We start from the raw sequence: 24,454 nt of genomic DNA on the forward strand, positions 1-24,454 counted from the left end.
GAATGAGTGCCCTCACCTAAAATGTCTAGTACACTTACTAGAACCACTCAGTGGGTCCTTAGCAGACATTGCTGGCCCTGCTAGCTTTCCCTGCTCCTACAAGACTATGAGCTCCATGACCATAGGAGCCTTTTTTTTTTTTAATCATCCCAACCTGTCTCCCCACTCCCCCACAAACCATGCACATGCCAGTACTCAAGGAATATGTGATGAATGGAGTTCCCAGAATTCTTTTTGCCTCATTTTCTCCTAGATAAGTCTTGGTCCTTTCTGCTCATTCCAAATTCTGTGCCTTTGGTTCAGACTTTCCTCACCCTCTTTCAAATTCTGACAATTGATAGGGTGGTTAAAAAAATCAAACCCTTAGTGGCAGTTCTAAGACAGAGGGCAGCAAGGGCTAAGGCAACTGGGCTAAGTGACTTGCCCAGAGTCACACAGCTAGGGAGTATCTTAGGCTGGTTTTAAACCCCAGGACCTCCCTATTTCTAGGTCTGGCTCTAACTATGATTCTGCCCGGCTGCCCCTTTTCTGTAGTGTTTTGTGTTTTTTTTTTTTTAAACCCTTACCTTCCATCTTGGAGTCAATTGACTCCAAGGCAGAAGAGTGGTAAGGGTTAGGCAATGGGAGTCAAGTGACTTGCCCAGGGTCACAACAGCTGGGAAGTGGCTGAGGCCAGATTTGAACCTAGGACCACCCGTCTAGGCCTGACTCTCAATCCACTGAGCTACCCAGCTGCCCCCCTTCTATAATGTTTTAAAGGTTGCAAAAATCACCTTATATACTTTATCACCTTTATGATCTCATTGTGAGCACTCTGTGAGGTAGGTGCTACAAAAGGTTTTTTTCCTGCCCAGGCCTGTGGTTTCATCCTCCTCTGTGTCCCCCATCCATCTGAAATCAATGATTATTCTGCGATTTTTTAGTCCTAGAGAGTTGCCAGGAACCTTGAGGCATAACGACATTTGCCTGGGAGCACTGGCATCTCTAGGGGGAGACCCACTTCCCTTGGGTCTGAAATCTTTCCTGAAGGGCTCCTACCTTTCAGCTGGAGCATCCATAAGGGCTTTCTCTTCTGGGGCTTCTCCCACCAGTTGTTCAGTCTCTAATCTGGTGCCCTTGTACTGCATTCCTGGGGAGTCTTCCAAGGGCTTTAGGGGACCCCAGGACCACATTTCCCTTGGTAGTACTCGATTCTCCTTCTGTTTGGGAGACTGGGGCCGGGATGTCGGACAATTCCCGGAACGTGACGTCAGGGGTGGAAGCTGGGACTTCAGGGAGCTCCGGGACTTCAGACCAGGAGTTTGGGGAACCCTCCTCCTTGTGGGGTTGCTGTTCCTGTCGCCGACTCTTGCCTTTCTTAATGTTGGGCCGAGGCAGAGTACCCATGTGGCTGTACATGTCACTGGACCGGGCATAGGCCCCGGGGCTCTTGGGTACAGTGATCATATCATCTTGAGTGTTCTCAAAGGCATCCGGCTGCAGGTGAGGCTGGGAGTTAACTGATGCTGAGGAACGACGGAGGGTAAATGCCCGGGAAGGTTGGAAAGACTTCCGAAGGCCTTAAACTTAAAAAATTCTGGCCAGAATGAAGGAACAAGAGAGAGGTTTCAGTGTCTGATCCCAGGCAGCTGTACTAATAGCTAACCTGTAATAATACATAGAGTGCTGACCCTGGAGTCGGGAGCACAAAGGCACAAACCCAACCCAGACAAGTCATTTAATTTCTGCTTGCCTTAGTTTCCTTGATTGGAAAATGGGGATAATATTATAGTAGCACCTCTCACAGCTCACTCTAATATTTTACTATGTATCTGATTTCTGCAGGTTTTTTTTTTAACACAAAAGAGTCTAATAATAATAATACCTACCTCCCAGGGTCATGGAAATGATAAAATAAGACAATATTTATGAAACTCTATTAAAAGTTAGCTATTAGTTATATATATTATTATAGTTTTAAATATAATTTAAAATACATTTTACATATTATTTAGGTTAGCTAGAGTTTCAAGGTTTTCAAAGCATTTTATAAGTATTATTTCATTTGATCCTTACAACAACTCTGTGAGGGTAAGTACTATTATTTTTCCCATTTTATAGATGAGGAACAGCGGTTAGGAGCCCAGGATAACATAGCCTTGGAACTGATATTTCGTATGGCTTTTAAGATGGAAGGTAAGGATTTTTAAGAAAGAAGAGGAGGAGGAAGGAAGGAAGGAAGGAAGGAAGGAAGGAAAGGAAGGAAGGAAGGAAGGAAGGAAGGAAGGAAGGAAGGAAGGAAGGAAGGAAGGAAGGAAGGAAGGAAGGAAGGAAGGAAGGAAGGAAGGAAGGAAGAAAGGAAGGAAGGAAGGAAGGAAGGAAGAGGGAGAGGGAGGGACAGAAGGAGGGGGAGGAGAGAGAGAGAAAGAGAAAGAAAGAAAGAGAGAGAGAAAGAAAGGAAGACAGAAAGAAAGAGAGAAAGAAAGAAAGAAAGAAAGAAAGAAAGAAGAAAGAAAGAAAGAAAGAAAGAAAGAAAGAAAGAAAGGAAAAGAAAGAAAGAAAGAAAGAAAGAAAGAAAGAAGAAAGAAAGAAAGAAAGAAAAGAAAGAAAGAAAGAAAGAAAGAAAGAAAGAAAGAAAGAAAGAAAGAGGAAGAAAGGAAGGAAGGAAGGAAGGAAGGAAGGAAGGAAGGAAGGAAGGAAGGAAGGAAGGAAGGAAGGAAGGAAGGAAGGAAGAGGGAGGGAGGAACAAATAAAGGGAAGGAGAGAGAGAGAGGAGGAGAGAGGGAGGGAGGAGAGAAGAAGGCAAGAAAGGGAGGAAGGAAGAAAGTTATAAGCTGTATGGGACAGATGTTAAGTGCTATGAGAGTTTTAAAAAGAGGTGGGAAGCACCATGAATTGAGGGGGAGGGGTCAGGGAGGGCAAAATAGAGGAGGGTGATATTTGAACTTGGTTTTGAAAAAATGAAGTGCTATTTAGATTATTGGCCAGGAAGAAGGAAGCATTTCCAGGGGAAAGATGAGGGTAGGCAAAAGCTCAAAGGGAAGACAGTAGAAGATGGTGAGAGGACCAGACTGGCTGGAATAGAATGGAAACAGGACAGTGAGAAAGATTGCCAGAAAGGTAAATTGGGACAAGATGAAGGGCTCTGAGATGTTCAGTGTGGGGAGAGTGGGAAACTATGAGGTGGGATAAAAACCTCTGTGTGTGTATGGGGGAGGGGGGGACCACAAACACAGACAGACACAGAGACAGAGAGAGGAGACAGACAGAGAACAAATGAGACAGAGAGAATTGTTTATGAGTAAATTGTATGTTGGTGGGAGTGTTCTTTGTGTCTGCGTGGGAGACGGTATACCTGGTTATGGTGAATGAGATGGTTTGAAGTGATGTGTAGGCATGCCTAGAGGAGCATTCACTCATGATATGAAGGTTGTCTTCCCCCCCTTCCTGTCATTGAGGGCCCCTGAGGTTCCACCCAGGCCACTAACACCCAGCAACCCTTGCTTTGGGGTGATAACATCTCCCCACATCCTGGAGTATGTGAATGCAGACCCTCTGGCTCCATGGCTGTCCCTCCTTACAGCCACATCATGAAATCTAGGCCAGAGGCAGGCTCCACATTTTCTGCTTCCTTTCCCTCCCTAGAGCTCCAAGAATTATTCAAGCTGACCAGCTCTCACAGGCTTCCATATCCCCAGTTCTGATCTTCTAAGTCTTTGCCAAGGGATGACATTGGCCAGACCATATCAGGAGTCCAAAAAACCATCACAAACCAATGGTTAAACACACACACACATCTCAAATCTACCCCAGGCCAACCCAGGTCCTTAGGCATTGGGCTGTGATGAAGGAGCCCTGGACCAAGACAACCAAACACTCATACCATTAATCCACAGTTTGATCTTTGGCAGGTCTCAATTTCCCCCATAAAATAGGTCTAATAATCCCCTGCTCTACCAGATTATTGGGAAGATCCATTTAGTTCAATTTGTCAAACATTTCTTTATGTTGAGACTATATGCTGGGTGCTAGGGATACAAAGACAAAAAGGGACAATCCTTGCCCTCCCAGAATACCTGCTGAGAGGACACAACAGGTAACAGAGATAAGTAAAATAAAAAGTCAGTTTGGATGGAGAGAACACCGGTAACAGGAGGGAATCAGGAAAGACTTCACAGAAGAGGTGGCAGACCACTGGGATCTTGAAAGAAGTCAGTATTTAAGAGAAGTCTCAGGGAAGGCCCCAACTCCCTATCTTCCTCAGGAAAGAGCTCCATGAAAAGCAGGTGAGGGGTGTGATTTGGGGGGATATACACTTCAATCAGATTACCACCAGGCTCAAGATTACCACCAGGCCCTGTGGGGAGGCTGGCCCTGCAAGCCTGCTGGTCCTGTCTATCACAGGGGAAGCCAGGCCCCTGTGAATCTTTGGAAGCTCACTAGACACAAGGCCAGGAATGGGAGAAGTCATCCTCAACATCAGTAGGGGAGGAAATGTTGGGAAGGCACTTGCCACCTGGACTAAATCAATCAACAAGCATGTAAGCACCTACTGTGTGCCAGGCACTATGCTAAGCACTGTGGTGACAAAAAAAAGACAAAAACAAAACCCCACATCTAGGGACAAACTATTATGTACAAACAAGATCTAGATAGAAGTTGTAAATAGTCAACAAAGAGAAGGTACCAGCACTAAGGAGGATTGGGATAGGCTTCTTGAAAAAGGTGGGATTTTGACTGGGATAAGGGGGACAAGAACCTAGTACTGGGAGGGGGAGGCTGAGAGAGAGAGAGAGAGAGAGAGAGAGAGAGAGTTCCCTCCAGTGCCTTACCAGTAGGCTGATATATCCTTAGAAGGGAGAGGAGATCCTATTTGTCTCTGTAATGTAATCCTCAACCACAACTTCCTATCTCCTACACATTTTATAGGAACAAGGACACAGAAAGTGACTTTCTCTCTGAAACTTTCCCTGAGCACTCCAAACCAGAATCAAGCTGCTCCTTCCTCTAAGCTCTCAAAGCAAGTTTGCATTGGAAGATGCAGAAGTTGCTATTCTCCTAGTTTTTATTGTTGTGCTTGTTGTCGCTTCCTCTCATAGCATTTCCCAAGCCGTACATGGATCTTTGTGGATATGCTTTATCTCCCCTGCTAGAGTATAAACTCTTTGAAAGCAGGGACCAAAATCTGGTCTCAAATACTTCTTAGCTTAGTATGTCCCTGGGTAAGTCACTTAATCCTCATTGCCTAGCCCTTAACTCTCTTCTGCCTTGGAATGAATGTACAGTATTGATTCTAAGATGGAAAGAAAGAAAGAAAGAAAGAAAGAAAGAAAGAAAGAAAGAAAGAAAGAAAGAAAGAAAGAAAGAAAGAAAGAAAAGAAAAGAAAGAAAGAAAGAAAGAAAGAAAGAAAGGAAGGAAGGAAGGAAGGAAGGAAGGAAGGAAGGAAGGAAGGAAGGAAGGAAGGAAGGAAGGAAGGAAGGAAGGAAGGAAGGAAGGAAGGAAGGAAGGAAGGAAGGAAGGAAGGAAGGAAGGAAGGAAGGAAGGAAGAAAGAAAGAAAGAAAGAAAGAAAGAAAGAAAGAAAGAAAGAAAGAAAGAAAGAAAGAAAGAAAGAAAGAAAGAAAGAAAGAAAGAAAGAAAGAAGAAAAGAAAAAGCAGACACCAAGTCTTATATATTTATATATCCCCTCAAAACTTAGTACAATTGCTGGGCATAGGAGCTGGCACTCAGAAAATGCCTATAAAAATGTATTGCATTAAAGTTCAACTATTTTTTTAAACCTTTACCTTCTGTCTTAGAATCAATACTGCATATTGGTTCCAAGATAGAAGAGTGGTAAGGACTAGGCAAAGGAGGTTAAGTGACTTGCCCAGGGCCACCCAGCAAGGAAGTTTCTGAGGTCACATTTGAACCCAGGACCTCCCATCTCCAGACCTCTGGGTCTCTAGGCTCTCAATCTACTGAGCCACCTAGCCTCCTACCCCTAAACTATTTTTTATTGACTTTAGTACTTACTGCTGGCAAAACACCATATTAGGGGCCTTTGAGATACAGAGTGAAATAGACTGTGTCCTTACCCTCAAGAAATTTATAGTTGAGTTGAAAATAATGACCCCCAAATCTGACTCCTGGCTATCATGAATCATCTATCCCCTCTCCATTCTGCCGCTGATATCCCTGACTAAGAGAGGCAGCATAATATAGTACAATCAAAGGAAGAATGACTTGTTAGTTAAAGGACCTGGGATCAGGTTCTACCAATTATTCTTGGTATGACCTTGGATGAGTCACTTACCCTGGATTTGCTTTTCTATAAAATGGAGGGATCAGATGGCCCACAGGGTCTCTTCCTGTGACCCTTACGGCCATCTTTCTAGCTCTAGGCTCCTGTGTCCTGGCCCACGAGGCAGCTGGCTCCCCAGCCACCTCCATCTCCTCCAGGAGGGAAGGAGGCAAACAATATGCAAACAACTATGGGGGGAACCCATGGTGGGGTTTGGGACCAAATGCACACATTCAAACTCCCCCACCCAAACCCTAAAAGTGGAGAAAGAGGAAGAGCTCAGCACTCACTGAATTTTTTCCCCGTCTTCTTGGGAGCCTCAGTCATTTTGGGAGGCAGAAAAGAGCAACGAGATGAAGTGAAGCCTTTCTGGACCGTCTTCCCATCAGCTCTGCGGAGCCCTCCCCCGTCTGCCTGCCTGCCTGCCTGCCCCTTCCCCTTTTCTCCCCAGTCCCCTCTCTGGCTCTCTCCCCTTCTCAGCTCGCTTCCTCTGTGTATTTTTAAACAGAGTGAAACTCCCATAGCTCCACCCTCCTCACCCTCTCAGCAGGGGAAGGGGGGGAGGGGAGTTAGACCTTTCCTCCAGCCCCTGGCCCCTGCCCGCCTCCCCCGGGCAGCCTCCTGGCTTAGCCAGCAGAAGGGGAGGGAGTAGGAGAAGAGACCACAGCATCCTCAGGGCCTGGAAAGGACCCAGGAGTAACCACAGGGTCTGGGAACCTGGCTTTGGCATAACAGTTCGCCTGGCTCAGCTCTTTGAGGGGGGGAGAGGGGGTCTGTCCCCTGGGGAGAGGGGGAGGAAGCCTCTCAGATGCCCCCCAATACTCACTAAGGTTCATGGGAAAAGACCAGAAGGCCAGGATCTTGGACCAGCAGTTTCATATGACTGGGAAGAAATCTGAGGCCCAAAGGAAGGAAGCCCCATCACTTCTTTTTCTCAGAATTAACTAGAATGGCATGAAAACCCAGGTGTCCTGCTTTCCCAGCCCGTTTTCAAGGCTAACTTGGGCTTTTCTCCTGGGAAGTAACATCCACTTAGACCAGGGCTTCTTAACCTAGACTCCTTGGGCTCTCTGGTTACAGTTCAGGGGGTCTGCGAACTTGCATGAGAAAAAAAAAGATGCCTTTATGTTTAATATAATTGATTTCCTTTGTAATCCTTTGTATTTTATTTTATGCATTTAAAAACATTATTCTAAAAAGGGGTCCATAGGCTTTACCAGACTGCCAAAGAGTCTAGGATAAAAAAAATGTTAAGAATTCCTGAACTGGAGGTCCTCAGGAATTATGGGATCAAAGATTTAAGAGCGGGGAGGAAGCTTGGAGATCCTTGGGCATGAACCCTTACAGACATCTACAGATGCAGCCATCAAAGCCCAGAGACACTGAAGTGTCCCAAAGGTAGTATGGGCAGAGAGCCAGGCTCCAAACTGCAAGACTTCCTTCCATCTTAACTCCAAATCCAATGGTCTTTCTGCTAACTATTCGAGGTTATCCAGCTGAAAGAGGCCTTAGAAATGATTTGGTTCAAGTCTTTCACTTTACAAATAAGGAAACTGAGGCCTAGAGAGGGGAAATGACTTCCAGCCTGGAGGCCTGAAGGGCTAGTCTTATGGGGAAGGGCCTGATTAAAGGGTTCCTCATACTGAGAACCCTTCTTCCCCTCCCAAAGTGGAACTTAAGGCCCTTCTACTAGACGGAGATGAGGAAGTGAAAACTTTCCACTATTTGCTTCTCAAAATCACCTGCACCTGGACTGTAAACAGTCAAATGAGAACTAAAACCTAGGCCTGGGAAAACATCTGGAGAAAGAATTTGGACCTTCTAACCACCTGCCAATCAGATCTTAAGATGAGGAAATTAATGCCCCGGGGAGAGAAGGAACCTGCCATTCATCCATCTCACTCTTGGTGACCCAACAGGCTTGAGCATGGGGTTTTCTTGGCAAAAGTGGTTTGCTCTTTCCTTCTCCAGCATGTCCCTGTTTTACAGATGAGGAACTGAGGTAAATGGGGGGGAGGGATTAAGTGACTTGCCTAGGGTCACACAGCTAATAAACATCTGAGGCCAAATTTGAATTCAGGTCTTACCTATTCCAGGCTCTGTACCACTGGTTGCCCAAAGATAGCAGCCAACATGGGGACATATCCAAGGTTGTATGAAGAGTGTAGCAGGACCAGATTTTGAACTCAGGTCTTCTGAACCCAGATTGAGGGCTTCTTTTATACTGCTAGTTTTTTTTTTTTTGACACCATAGCTTTCCCATGTTCTGACCTAGAAGGGTGGGTTTGGGGGTGGTATTAAGAAGAGAGTTAAGGGAGTTATTCTTGTCTTGACAGGGAATAGTTGGAGGAGTCCAGGCATGGGGCATGACTACCCAAAGCCCAGAAAGAGGACAAAAACAAAGACCTACAGCACATTGCAGCATAGAATTCAGGAGTTCCAACTCCCAGCCTGATGCTTTCGGTAATTGGTTTACTAATTGATTTTTCTGCTTCCAGGCCCTATCCTCCCCAATCTTTCCTCTGCAGGCTGCCAAAATAATCTTTTAAAGATGCACAGATCTGACAACTTTGCTTCCTTACTCAAAAGCCATCCGTAGCTCTCTATTGCCTCTAGGATAAAATACAACCTACTCAGACTGACACTGTACAATCTGACTCCCATTTACCCACCTTTTTGAGACTCATTTGACATCCCTGCCCTTGATATTCCAATCATCTTGGTCTTGCTGCTATTCCCTGATCTTCACGTCCAATTTTTCATTCTATGCTCAGACTCTTAAAAATTCGCAGCTTTCAATATGGAATTATCTAAAGAAATCGACTTAAATATCCATTCCCTTTGATCTAGAGACCCCCTCACTAGGTCTATACCTCAAGCAGGTCAATGGCAAAAAGACAGGCCCCCAGATACATCCAAAGTATTTAGGTAGCACTTTTTCAAAGTAGCACAGAACTAGAAACAAAGTAGATGCCCATCCTCTGGATGATGGCTAAACAAATCACAGTATGTGAATGTGGTAGACTATTACCTCCACAGTAAGAATCAGTAAAAAACCTAAGAAAACTTCTACACACTGATACAAAGTGAGCTAAGCGGAGCAGGGGAAACAATGGCTGTGATGACCACAAAAAGCTGAGAATGACTGTGATGAAGTTAAAATGAACAAACTTGGCCCCAAAGAAGATATTTGAAAAGGCAGCTCTCTCTCCTCTTCTGCAGAGGTGGAGAAACATTGGTGTGGAACATACCATAAACAATACGAGACTTTTCCAATGAGTTGGCAAATTTTGATGACCCCCCCCCTTTCTTTTGTTTATTATAAGGATTGGCTCTCCAGAATGGGGATGCACTGGGAAATGTAGATGCTGCAAAAGTAAAAAAAAATCAATAGAAATTAATTTTTATAAAATCTCTAGTTTCCTCTGAAGCCACAAGCAAACATCATTTCCTTTGTGTAAGTATTCTGATCTCCCCAGGTATTGGTGTTCTACTTCTCTTAAATTGTTTTGTATTTACTTATCTGGGTATATGCTAGATTCCCTCGTAAAACATAACCACTGGAGGGTAGCTAGCATAGTACCCTGAACATAGAGACCCTTAATGTTCGCTTTGGAACGGCTATGAATCGGATAGAGCATTGGACTTGGAATTTGAAGGTCTTGTCTTTATGGGTTCAAATCCAGCCTCAGACACACCTTAGTTTGGTGACCCTGGGCAAATCACTTAACCCTGTTTGCCCCAGTTTCCTCATCTGTAAAGTGAGCTGGAGAAGGAAATGGCAGACCACTCCAGTATCTGCTAAGAAAACCCCAGACAGGGTCAAGAAGATTGGAAATGACTGAACAACAATAAAAAAGTTTTAATAGCTAAAGTAGCATTTTGGAAAAGAGGGACAGGAATGGACACTGCCGGTAGGAGTGTGGATGGCAAGGGGGTGAAAGTAAGAAACCCTGGAAAGAAGCAGGGGACTGGGGTTCCCATTCTAGTTCTGTCCCTAACTCAAGTGTGACCTCAAGTCACTCTCTCTAATAGGAGTGGCTTGGACAGAATTGAAGAACTTAGACCTGGAAGGAACCTCCCATGAGAGATGAGGAAAATGAGGCTTAGTGAGATTAATCAATTTATCCAAGGTCACACTGGTAGGAGTAGGTGACATGAGATCATGACTGTGAATCCAGGAACATTTCCAAGCTTCACTGTTCCTCCAGGTAGGTGGCATAATGGATAGCCCACTGGACTTGGAATAAAGAACTGAGTTCAAATCTTGCCTCAGAAACTTACTAGGCATGATCAAGGACAAGTGATTATTTTCTCTCCCTCTCAGTTTCCTCAACTACAAAATAGGGATAATTATAGACCCTACATCAGAGGCTGTTGTGAGGCTTAAATGAGATAATGGACATAAAGTATTTTGGAAATCTTAAATCACTATATGGACATGAGCTATTTTGATTCTTATTCCATCTCTGCTGTATTCTGATATGTTCAGATACTTTTTTTCTTTGGTTCTTGCCATTTAGATGAGTCTGTGATTCGAAATTCCCTCTGCATCAGTTTCCTGGAAAGGACTTAGCCTCAGTATTACTAACCAAAGGCATGGGGGTCTCTCATATCCCTGGCCCCAAAGGGCCCTGGAAAGTTGAAGAAACAGCTGAGCCCGAGTTCCTGGTCCCTTTGCTACTGGCAGGCGCCTCCACAGCTGTCTGGAGCTCTTGAAGAATGAATGAAGTCTCAGTGCTGGAGAGGTGGCTGCACTCAGAGCCTTCATTGTTTGGGCTGAAGTGGCCGTTGGCGAGCCTCAATGCATGTACCTGTTGGGAGAAGGCCGGCGGCAGCCTTGCCTCCAACAGCCGGCTGGTGGTTACACGAGACAGCTTGTGTATGCACACAGGCAGAGGCCACAGGAGGGGGGATGAGGAGGAAGGCATCAGGGAGGGGATAGCAGAATCCCAGAGTGGGGAAGGGATTCAGGAACCATTCTGTTCATCCCTAACGGAATAGGAGTCCACTCTGTCAACATTCCTGACGTGAGATCTTCCAGCATCAAGCTTCAAGAGAAGGAAAGACCCAACCGCCATTTAAAAAGCTAATCCAACGGTTGATTGTGGGGAAGAATCTTTGCAACAAACTTCTTTAATAAAGGTCTAATATCCAAGATATATAGGAAATGGATGCAAATGTTAGAACAAGAGCCATTCCCAAAGGATAGGAATTTCTAAAAAGAAAAAGTGCAGACCATCAACAATTGTATGAAAAAAATGATCCAAATAGATAATAATGAGGGAAATGCAAATTCCAATGATTCTGAGGTTCTACTTCACACCCATTCGAGTGGCAAAGGTGACTCCCCCAATGAGGGTTGCTGGAGAGGCTGTGGGAGAAAAGGCAGACTAATACACTGTTGGTGGAGCAATGAAATGGTTCGACCACTCTGGAAATCAGGTTGGAACTATGTCCCCAAAGTCGCTAAAATATGTTGGCTTGTTGACCCAGTAATATCACTAATGGACTACATACCACAGAGGTTAAAGAGAGAGTGGAAGGACCTATTTGTACAAGAATAGTTCTGGAGGTTCTTTTTTGTTATTGCAATCAAGAACAGGAAGCAAAAGGGATGCCTACCAACTGGGGAATGACTGATTACATTATGGTACATAAGTGTGCTGGAATAATATTCTACCATAAGAAACACCCACAGGAACAGCTTCAGAGAAACCTGAGAAGACTTGTATGAATGGATGTAGAGTGAAGGGAGTGGGGCAGCTACGTGGGGCGGTGGATAGAACGCTGGGCCTGAAGTCAAGAAGACTCCTGTTTCTGAGTTCAAATCTAGTCTCAAGTGCTCACTAGTCATATGCCCCTGGACAAGTTACTTAACCCTGTTTGCCACAGTTTCCTTATCTGTAAAATCAGCTGGAGAAGGAAATGGCAAACCACTAGTGTCTTTGCCAAAAAAAAACACACAAACAACCCAAATGGGGTTTGAAAGCATCAGACACATCTGAAATGACTGAACAACAAAAGAGTGAAGGAAAAAGAACCAGGAGAATAATTTCTACAATAATCACAACATTGTCTGATTAATGCAAAAGCCAACCAGGATTCCAGAAAGCCAGTCACTACTTCCCTCCTCTTCCCAGAAATAACAAACTACTAATGCAAAAAAGACACATTGGCAGACATAGCCGATGTGTATATTTGATTTTCATTGATTTGTCAAAATAGAAGGATTCTTTGGGGGGGGGTGATGTTGGCATTAAGGGGAGACAAGTTTGAATAGGGATAATGAGGTCCCAAAAAGAATGAAAGAAAAGAGCATCAATGAAACACTTAAAAAATACACAGAAGAAAAAAGGAGGTAATTTAGAGACAAAAAAGGTAAGAAAGTTTTGAAAATATTGAATTAAATTTATTACACCTTCTTTAAAAAACCCACTATGTATGGAGGAATTCCATGGAGACTGGAACAACCTCCAGGAAGTGATGCAGAGCGAGAGGAGCAGAACCAGGAGAACATTGTACAAAGAGACTAATACACTGTGGTACAATCGAACGTAATGGACTTCTCCATTAGTGGCGGTGTAATGTCCCTGAACAATCTGCAGGGATCTAGGAGAAAAAACACTATTCATAAGGAGAGGACAAACTGTGGGAGTAGAAACACCGAGGAAAAGCAACTGCCTGACTACAGCGGTTGAGGGGACATGTCTGAGGAGAGATTCTAAACGAAACTCTAATGCAAATATTAACAACATGGCAATGGGTTTGAATCAAGAACACATGTGATACCCAGTGGAATCACACGTCGGCTACGGGGGTTGGGGGGAGGAAAAGAAAATGATCTTTGTCTTTAATGAATAATGCATGGAAATGATCAAATAAAATATTATAAAATTTAAAAAAACCACTATGTAATAGACTTGCAATTTTACACGCAATCCTCTGTCCTTTACATATAGAAATGATCGTGTTTGCAAAATAACAAGAAATAAAATGAAAATGAAAACTTGTTCTACTTTGAGACGTCCATAACTAGGTAATTTTTCTCTGTGTTGAGCATAAAGTTGCCTCTGCAATTTCTACTCCTTCCTCCATGTCCGATCATGTTATTCTCCTACTCAATAAAATACAGAGGCTCCCTATTGTCTTCAGGGTCAAATATATTTTGAGTTTTGTAAGATTTTTCATGGCCTAGAGCTCTTCCCTATCTTTCCAGTCTTGGATTTTTCTCTCTGAGCTAGTGACCACAGAACACCTTCCCCTAACTGGCATTTTCACCAGCTGGCCCCCATGTTTACAACCCCTTTTCTCCTCTGCTCTGTTTTCTGGCCTCTTTGGTTTCCTTGAAGTCTCACCTAAAGTCTCACTTAATGTTAGTGTATGCAAGTTATAGCTCTTTGCATGTTCTCTCCCCCATTAGACCAAGAGGTCCTTTAGGTTAGGAACCCGGATGCCTTTTTTTCATTCTTTCTCTGTATTTCCAGTGATTAGCATAGTGCCTGAGACATAATAAGCAATTAATAAATGTTTATCAGCTTGACCTGTTAGCTTGCTTCTAGTTTTGCCCTCTGACAACAGGCAGAACGAAGCTAATACCTTTTCCATATGACATCCCTGCAATTACCTGAAGACATTAATTGTGTCCCCCTAAATCAAGGGTTCTTCAGCTTGCATCATGGGTCCTTCTGGCCATCCAGTGAATCCCCGAGGTTCTCCTCAGAATAATGTTTTAAAATGTATAAAGCAGGAGAAGCTAGGTAGCACAGTAGGGCCACAGAGAGTCAAGAGGACCTGGATTCAAATTTGGCCTCAGATGCTTCCTAGTGGTGAGACCCTGGGCAAGTCACTTCACCCCAATTGCCTAGCTCTTACTGTTCTTCTGCCTTGGAACACACACAGTGTCACTTCTAAGAGAGAAGAGTTGTGTGTGTTTTTTTTAAGAGCCTACTATGTGTCAGGCAATATGTTAAGTGTTGAGGATATAAGAAAAAGTGAAGGTCTCTGTTTTCAAGGACCTCACAGTCTAATGGGGCAAAGAACAGTGTATAAATGGCACATGTCAGGATAGAGGGTAGATAACCAACAAGCAGAGGGCACTAACATTAAGTAGGGATAGAGGAAAGGCTTCTTGCACAAGGTGGGAGTTGAAGGAAGCCAGGAAAGTCAGAAGGCAGAGACCAGGGCTGAAAAGTCTATTGAAATGCCCAGAGCTAGAGGGATATTAAGTATAACTATGAGTATGTAAAAAAACAGAAAACATCAATGAAGACTTATTTTTAAAACAAAAAAGGGGGAAAAGAAAGAAAATTCCCTAGAGTTTGGAAGATAGAGTGTTTGGGGCAAAAAAAAAAAAACAGCAAAGAAGCCAGTGCCACTGAATCACAGAGTACATTGAGGTGGGTAAAGTGTAAGAAGCATAGAATGGGCCAGTTTTAAAATCAAGGAGAAGATTTTATGTTTGGCCCTTGGGGTAATAGGGAGTCACAGCAAATTATTGGACAGGTGAGTGACATGCTAAGACCTATGCTTTAGGAAGATCAGCATAATCACTGAGGAGAAGATGGACTAGAGTGGAGAAAGGCTTGAGGCAAGACCAACCAGGGAGGTCAAAGCAATAGCCAGGCCTGAGGGGATAAGGCCTTGAATCAGAGGGGTGGCTGAATAATAGGACAGAAGCAGGAGTATAGGAAGGATGTTGTGAAGGCAGATATGATAGGACTTGGCAACTGATTAGATATTAGGGATGAGAGAGAGGAGTGTGAGATAACACCAAGGTTGTGAGTCTGGGACACTGGAAGTATGCCTGTGCCTTCAAAGCACTGGAGAAATTAAGAAGAAAGGAGGAGAAAATTAATGAGTGTAGTTTTAGATGTGTTGAAAGCCATGTTGGTGAACCTAGGGCATGCATGCCTGAGGGGACTGCTCCCCTCCCCTTCTCCATGTTCACCTGAGGACATTCCTTACTTCCTCTGCCCCTCTGCCCAGCAGCCAATAGGAGCACTTTCTCCCTCACATGTGGTGTAAGGGTGCAGTTTGGGCACTTGGTCTCTAAAAGGTTCACCATCACTGACCTATAGGAATCCATATTTCTCCTTCAAGATTCACCTCTGCTTTGCCTCTTCCCTAAAATCTTCGTCTTTTCTCCTTCTGAAATCCCATTATCTTTTGTGCCTTTTGTGACACCTTATCCTGCTTCATATTTTAGTTATTCATTTATATACACATATATGTGCATATATATATATATATATTTATGTCATTTAACTTCTTCTAATAGAGTATAAATGTATTACTTTCTGTGTGACTGACCCTGACCAAGACAGTTAATTTCTCTCTCCTCTTGGTTTCCTCATGTGCAGGTAACCCAGGCTTCTCTGGGCAAGCCCAGCCAACCAAAGTTAACCCAATTAACCAAAGATGAAGGCTCCTGTGAGAGGCCTTTGTGGAACATGTCCAGACTGCCTACCACATGGGTAGCAGTGGCCTCCTTCCAGGAGCTGCTTAGAGTTTTAAAATGGGCAAGGTTGAGCTGATCGCTCTTTTCATCTGCATTCAGAGGCTGAAGTTTCCATAGCATGGGCACCATGAACTGAACTTGGAAGAGGGAAAGGACTTTCTTTCCCCGTTCTTTTTTTTACAATAGGTCTAAGAAATGGGCTTGAGGGTGTTTATTTCTCTTCTTTGTTGTTTGTCCTCCTCAGTTTCAGATGTCAGAGATGATCCCCACAGGACTGGGAGTTGGAGCCACCCAGGGTGGTCTTGGAGCCAAAACTGCAGGCTGGTGCCTCCAATGGAAGCCCTGAGAACCCAGAATGCCTGGTACTCAAACCCAAGGATGATTCTGGAGTCAGAACTGGAACCATGCTCTAGAGGAACTGAGATAAGTTATGGATCTAACCTCCTCCTTTCTTCCTGGAAACTAGAGTGGTAGGGAGTGCGAGTAGGGAGCAGGATTCTGTACCTCATGTATTGGGGGTGGATGTTTGGGGAGAAAATATTTCTATGTAAAAGCTATCTGACCATTAGTGGCTAATAGAATTGGGGTACAAGAGACCACCTCCTTATACTTGGGAAAGAACGTCATTGGGGGCTGAAGCCATTAGCAGAGAATCTAGATATCTCCTTTAAGGTACCAGAGAACCCTGGAGAGGAAAGCTGAAATCTAACCCTCCTTGACTGACCTGGAGGCACTGAAGGCTAAAATGATCTGGGTTAGGTATAAAATGGGAGACTCCTACTCCAAGTCGTTCTGCCCAGGGTTATCAAGTGAGGTCACGCACGTGCAGAACAGGGTAAACCTCAGCTCACTAGATGTGTCAGCTACTGTTCATTATCATGGGGAGCATGGATTATGCCGTAACTCTTTATATGCCCTATAACCTGTGCTTAGTAACAGTAAATGCTTGTCAATGGACTGATTGTATCAGGACTCCTTTTCTGTTTGTTGAAACGTGTTTTCATGTAGACTCTGCCTCCTCCTTCCTCTCTGTCTCCCCCTTCTTCAGATGACACAAAGCTCTTCATAAAGACACACACAAACACGCACACACTTATGGAACCAACTTGTCCTGGCTTTTCAGAGTTGATTGTAAAATGTTCAGGGTGAACATTTATACCTTGGAAATTGGCATATACTCTCAATCAGGGCAGCTAGATAGTATAGTGGAGAGGGTGCCAGGTCTAGAGTAAGGAAGATGTAAGGTCAAATCTGGTCTCAGACACTTAATTGGCTGTGTGACCCTGGGCAAGTCACTTAACCCTGTTTGGCTCAGTTTCCTTATCTGTCAAATGAGCTGGAGGAGGAAATGGCAAACTACTCCTGTATCTTTGCCAAGAAAACCCCAAATGGGGCCACAAAGAATGGGACACGACTATACAACAACCATAAAAATCAATCAAGGCTTGATTTAAGATTTTGTTGGTTATCTAGATTTAAGAAAATGATAAAGGAAATGTTTGTGTTAATATTGTCAATTAAACTTAGAGGTGTATTGTGCATGCACTTCCTTTTTGGAGAGCTCCTTTGTTAAACATTTACCAGCATGTGAATGTGTGCATATACATATGTGTATATGTCAAAGGATCATATATTTAGAGCTTAAAGGGACCTTAGAGGTCATCCAGTCTACAGATGCAGAAACTGAGGCTCAGAGAGCTTAAGTGATTGTCCAAAGTCCACTGTCAGAGATTCAAAGCCAGGCCCTCTGAATCAGGACCCATTGCTCTTGGGGTCCTTTTCACTGCCCACCACACAGCCACATCCTGACTTTTGTTTGGGCAGAAAGAGACAAGCTGAAGAGAAGAGATACACAAAAAAGGAAGTCATTAACTTGTTATGTGACCTTAGGTAAGTCCCTTTCCCAGTAGGGCCTCAGTTTCCTCACGGGTAAATAAGGGGAGTGAACTGAATGACCTCCAACATCTCTTTCAGCTCTGCTGTCCAATGAATGCTTTCTGCTATGGGTAAGAGGTCAAGTATTTCTAAAAGAAAGGAAGAAAGGAGCAAAAAAAAGCACCAAAGACAAACTTCAAATATTTAGACTTTTGCTTCCAACTTTCAACGAGTGGAAATCCCCAGGCTTTTGGGACAGATATCCAGGGCCAAATTCTGAGCTGAGCCCAGTTCTGCTAGGCCCATCTCCAGCATTCTCCTTCCTTCCTTTCCTCCCCCTCTCCCCACATTGGAGTCCACTTCCTGAGTCATATCCTGTTGGGCCATAGTCATCTTGTTTTGTCATTCCCCACCAGGGACAGCATCCGTATCTCCCTCCACCCCCCAGGAGGTGGCATAAGTCATTTCCCCTCACAGGGTCTCAGTTTCCTCATCCTTTCCCTCCACAGTGAGTGTGAGATGCGGGGCCTGGCTTTGAAACCAATATAGAATAAATGGAAAACCATATACCAAGACCAGGAAAGAAAATGAAGGGTGACTTCTCCTCCAGGAGTCTGAAGCATTAGTGACATAACCACCTATTCCTCCCAGGAAATTAACTTTTTAAAAGAGGATCTGCAGGAAGTGGCTAAACATTTTTATTTTTAACCCTTACCTTCTGTCTTAGAATTGATATTAAGTCACAGTTTCAAGGCAGAAGAGTGGTAAAGGTTAGGTGCTTGGGATTCAGTGACTTGCCCAGGGTCACGCAGCTAGGAAGTGTCTAAGAGAGGTCAAATTTGAACCCAGGACTTCCTGTCTCCAAGCCTGGCTTTCTATCCACCAGCCACCTAGCTGCTCCAGGAAGTGGATAAACTTTTAACTGAAAGAATTCTCTTTCATGGTAGGATTTCAGGCCTGTGACTCCTGAAAGGGAAAATAATTTAGGAAGCAGGGAGTTCCCTGTGCCCCTCAACTTGTACCACTTGTAAATCTGGCTAGGTCCCTACCCCTAAGCCACTCAAAGCCCAATCACTTCTGGGGTGGTGTGACCATGTTGAGGAAACAGAAGCCCTGGGAGATGAAGTCCTCGTGGCCTTGCCCAAGGTTACATACATATATATATGGTGTCAAGAGTGAGATTAGAACCCAAGACCATTCTGGGAAATGAAATAGTTGGACCGGATCAGAGCTGAGGCCTATTCTGGCTCTAACATTCTAACAGGCTCTCAAGTTCCTCGTTCTTTATTCTAAGGTCCCTCCTAGTGCTAACATTCTGTTCTTAGGCCCCTTCCACCTCAAACATTCCGTGTTCTAAGGCGCCTCCCAGCTCTTGGCATTCTGAATTCTAAGCGCTTTCCCAGCTCTTAACATTTAATGGTTTGATGATGAACTAGCACACTCAGCTACTTCTTGAGGTCACTTAGCAGCTCCCATCATGTTGGCCTCCATCCCATTCGGAGGCCGGACCAGAGAACTGAGCCCTACAGATCCCCAAGCAAAGCCATAGCATCATCTCCCCAGTGCTGCTGGCTGCTGGCCAGGTCAAAGATGCCCCAGGAAGAACACAGGATTCCGGTCTAACAGCGGAACTCTTGCAACAATCAACAAATCAACAGATATTGTTGGCACTGAGTGCCTACTAGCAGCCTATGCCCAGAGATACATGAACCTTTCATGCGCGTGGCCTCTCCGTAAAAATAAGATATATACTTACAAATAACTACAATTCAAAACAGTGTCCTAAAATAATGGTGGATTAATGGAAAGAGTATTATTAAGACTGAGACTCTCTCCACATATGCACGCATACACACATAAAATTGGCTTGAAAATTATAATTATAAATGTAAATAAACATGACATAATTGGTGCGTATATGTATATAATGTACATATAGAAACCTATAAATATAAACATAATATATAATTACACAGACCTATATCAAATTGCTTATCATCTCAGGGAGGAGGAAGAGGATGGAGTGAGAGAATTTAGAGAATGTTCTCCAAACGAATGAGAGAAAATGTATGTTTAAAATAGTTTCTACATGTAATTGGGAAAAATAAAATATTATTGAAAAAAAGTAGAATTAAAAACACCTTCCTGTGAGGGGGACATATATACATATATGTATATATATTTACATAATTTCCAAGCCAGTTCAACCAATATTTATTAAACTAAATGAAAGGCATGGAAAGATTTCCCATAATCCCTCAGGGAGTTTATAATCTGCTTGAGGGTGGAGAGGGGAAGCTGCAATACAATATGTAAATAGGACGCAATTGGAGGAAGAGAACACTCACAATTGAGTGATGGAGCAAGACTTCCTAGAAGCGGCATCTGAGCAAAGCCTTGAAGAAAGACCAGAGTTAATAGAATGTATTCCAGGCATGCTGATCTGCCTGAGTGAAGGCCCAGAGATGAGAGGGAAGGCCAACTTTGAGGAACAGACACAAGTTGTGTTTGACTGGGACCTAGAGTTAAAAAGGGGACAGTCATATAGAATTAGGCCAGAAAGATAGGTTAGAGCCAGATGCCTGAGGGCTATAAAATGGCAGCCTGACAAGGGGTCATCGAATAATAATTGACATTTTGATAGGGTTTTCATGATTGCATATTAACACTCAGTATTACCTTTGAATCTATTAACTCTCCCTCTCACCTTTGAGCCTCTCATTAACCCTATGAGGTAGGCGCTTCTGGTATTATGATGTCCATTTTACAGATGGACAAGTCATCTAAATGTCTTGGCATCTCCTTTTCCTCTGTAAAAAGAAGGGGTTGGGCTCCAGGGATTCTAAGTTTCCTTCCCATTCAGTTTAGGTTTAGGAAGATGAAGTGACTTCCTTGTGGTCATAAAACTGATAAGTGTCAGAAGAAAGATTTAAAACCTAGGTTTTCTTGACTCCAAGACCTCTACAGATAACCTGATGTCCCTCCCTGGAGCAAAAGGCCTAGGCCATCTGGGAAGGGGGGGGGTCTATTTTACTGGGAACCCTAGTTTTGTATTTGCAAGCATGCTAGCAGTCGTCTGTTGTGGCCATCTTTATTACATAAATCACAAATAACAGTGAAATAGGCAAAAGGGCATGAGTGGAACAGTGGGACAGATGCTCAAGACCATTGATGCTCATCTACAATGCAATGCAACAAAATATGATCCAAAGGGGCAGCTGGGTAGCTCAGTGGATTGAGAGCCAGGCCTAGAGATGGGAGGTCCTGGGTTCAGATCTAACCTCAGATACTTCCTAGCTGTGTGACCCTGGGCAAGTCACTTAACCCCCATTGCCTAGCCCTTACCACTCTTCTGCCTTGGAACCAATCATAGTTTTGATTGGGAGACAGAAGGTAAGGGTTTAAAAAAAGAAATATGATCCAATACCATCCATGCTTCTTAAGCCTTTCCTTGGTTCAGAGCATATGTGTGTATGCATGTGTGTGTATGGGGGTTACAATATTAACATGCCAGTCAGTGCCTTCAAGCAACAAGATGTATATCCAGTGACTGTAATATTCAATTATGTGATAAGTGTATTAGTGAGTTGGGCAGCAAGGTGACCAGTGGATAGAGTGCAAGACTTGGAATCAGGAAGACTTGAGTTCAAATCCAGCCTCAGAGACTTATTAGCTGTGTGACCCTGAGCAAATCCCTTAACTCTGTTTGCCTCAGTTTCCTCATCTGGAAAATGAGCTGGGGAAGGAAATGGCAAACCACTCCAGTGTCTTTACCAAGAAAGCCCCAAATGGGATCACAAAGAGTTAGACATGACTGAAAATGACTGAACAAGAATAGTGAGTTATGAGACAAAAAGGGTATATGAAGAAGTTCCTGGAGGAAATTATGAGTTGAGTTTTAGAGGGTAGACAGGAAATCAGAACATGGAGGAGGAGGGCACTTGCCTGAGAAAGGAGGCAAATATTTGCAGGGTAAGGGGCAGTCACCAGCTGGGCTGAAGCCTAGAACTCATGGAGGAAGTAACATGAGAAAAGGCCAGCAAGGTGGCAAGGTAGCACCTAGTTGTGGAAAGTGTTGAATACCAGGGGAAGGTGTTTCACCTTATTTGATAGGTAATAGGGAGCCAGTGAATGTTTTTAAAGAGAAATGACAGGATCTGATCTGCACACAGTGCCTGGCACTTCCACAATATACTGTGTTAGTAGTTAATGTTTCTCTTATCTAAATTTAGCTATATATAAAGATTATTCTGGCCATATGCTAAAAAAATGAATTAGAGGGGGTGGGGAAAAAGAATGGATCCTCAAAGATGTATGAGGAAGTTGTTGCATTGCCAGGCATTTGAGGACCTCTGAAAGATCTGAAAATTGTGCCTCTTGTATATCACTGTCAACTGGGAAACAACTTTATCAAGGAGGCCTCTGGGAGCCCCATCTCAATGCTCCTAGCATAGTACCTCTCTGGGGGTGCAGGTGCTCTCTCAATCTTTTGAATTCTACAAAATTTAGCACAAACAGCTCCCATTTAAGCCCTTGGTGGCCCATTTAATTTAACAAATGCTTCTTCAAGACTCCCGAGCTTCCTACAGCTACCATGGTCTGGCCAAAGATCAGTCCCATGCAATTTCCTGTGTCCTAGGAAGCTGCTCTGCTTGTTGGATCAGAAAACTTCTTGTTCACCCTATAGTTTTCAGTTTTAAGAGCACCTCTAGCCTTTCTAATGTCCCCTCCTCCAGGAGCACCTTGGACAATGCCTTGAAGGCAAGCATGTTTTGGGGTTCATGAATGAGCATCCCCCTTTCCAACAGACCTCTAAGTAGGCCAGCATTCAGATACTTTGTGAGTGGTCCTCTTCCTCCAATGAGCACAATGTATCAGGAAATCCTTTAAATCTATGTAGAATGTCTAATATTTAAATTCTCAATCTTGGGTACTTTTGAAATTAGGCAAGCCTTAGGATAGGTCCTACCCAGGAAACCTTCCAGATGGCTGGATCTCAATATTATACTGCTTAGGGTATGCATAACACAATAAATTCAAGTTCATCTACATGAGATTCTGGGGTTCATAAATATTATCCTTGAACCTCCCTCTTGGGTCACAAGTGGTCAAGCCTACCTTTTCAATGTTCTCTTGGAAATCTATCTAGTGCCTCAGTTGCTGCCATTTTTTGAGTGGGGAAAATCTACTCCCAGGATTTCTCCTTAGGCCACTTTGGACAAACATGCAGCTCCCAATGTGCCTCTGCTCCAAGGTAGCCTGCTCTTATTGCTTGGGGGAAGAGACAAATGGACACAAGACTTTTCTTCCATCAAGGACCAGACCTGTCCTGTTGTATGCTAGCCTTTCTTCTGAAGGGGAAGGCAAAAAACCAACTGGTATGTCAGCCCCTCCCCTTTTTTTAAACCCTTACTTTCTGTCTTAGTATCACTTCTAAGACAGAAGAGCAGTAAGGGCTGGGCAATTGAGGTTAAGTAACTTGCCCAGGGTCACATAGCTAAGAAGTATCTGAGGCCAGGTCCTCTGGACTCCAAGCCTGGCACTCTATCCCTCATGCTACCTAGCTGCCCCTCAGCTCACTTTTATAGGCCACAGCTTCCCCAAAAATAATCCATTTTCCTGAAATCTATCTTATATCCTTTTTTCTTTCTCACCTTTCTGTCATTTTGTCTTTTCTGTTTAGGGTCTTCCAAGCTTAACAAGGAAAAAGGCATTGTGGAAAAAAGTGGTAAATCTACAGTGTTCCCTGGATCTGGGTTTGAATTCTGACTCTGTCAGGCTGGTAGAGTGTGAACTGGTTGTTTCACCTTTCAGCCTCTAGGATTATATTAAATTACCTCTAATGCCTCTATCAGCTCTGAATCTATGATCCTTCTTGGTTATCTCTCCTCTCAAGAGAGCTTCTCTGGATTTATAGTTATGGACCTACTGACACCTTGTTATCAGTTCTTGGATTTTTATAGGAATCAAGGACAGATTATTTAAAGTCCCCATACCCCATTTCCCCAGGGGCTTGGGCTCCAGAAATATTTTTTGATGGAAGAAAATTCTACTCTTCTAATTCTGAGCTAGTGATTTATTTTGTGACTATTTAAGTCTCATGTCTAGTAGTTAAAGCAGAAAGGCTTTGGTGGACAATAAGATACAAAGTACAATTTATAGATGTTATCCACTCCATCCCCACATTATTAATTACCCATTGCCCATCTCCAACTGGATGCCTGTAAGGCATCTCATATTCAACATGTCCAAAACAAAACTATCTTTCCTCCAAAATCCTCCCCTCTTCCTAACTTCTGTGTTGAGGGTAGCACCATTCTTCCTGTCACCTGGGTTCTTGGTTTCAAGCATCTTCTACTTTTTCCTCTCCTTTAGCTTCTAGCCTCCACATCCAAGCAAATTGTTAAATCTTGTCAATTCTACCTCAGTGACATTTCTTAAATCCATGCCTTTTTCTCCAAATATATGCCTTTACCTTTTACCTCTTTCAGCTGGACAATTGCAGTAGCCTCCAAATCCCTGAATCCAGCCTCTCTTTTCTCCTTTCCATCCCCCATAAGCTGTCCAACTACCCAAAGCCCAGGTTTGACTATGTTATTCACTCCCTGAAGACATCCCAGTGGCTATCCATTATTGCTCCTAGGATAAAATACAAATGCCTCTCTCTATTTGGCTTTTAAAACCTCTTACAATTTGGCTCCAGACTTTCCAGACTTATTAGACCTTACTCTTCTTCACACACTGTAGCATCCAATACAACTGATTTGCTTTCTGTTCTCTATCCACAATATTTCATCTCCTGTTTTTGTGTCTTTGCCCAGGTTATCCCCTATGCCCGGAATGCCCCCTTTCCTCAT

General features: G+C 43.6%; 1 pseudogene; it reads right to left on the bottom strand.

Annotated features, from left to right (window-relative positions):
- LOC130456457 (SH2 domain-containing protein 3C-like) overlaps window positions 1-6,722 on the bottom strand; it is a 17,768-nt pseudogene extending 11,046 nt beyond the window's left edge.
- Window positions 6,723-24,454: the final 17,732 nt, after the last annotated feature.

This window comes from Monodelphis domestica, chromosome 1 (genome assembly GCF_027887165.1).
Source record: "Monodelphis domestica isolate mMonDom1 chromosome 1, mMonDom1.pri, whole genome shotgun sequence".
NCBI classification, from domain to species: Eukaryota; Metazoa; Chordata; class Mammalia; order Didelphimorphia; family Didelphidae; genus Monodelphis; species Monodelphis domestica.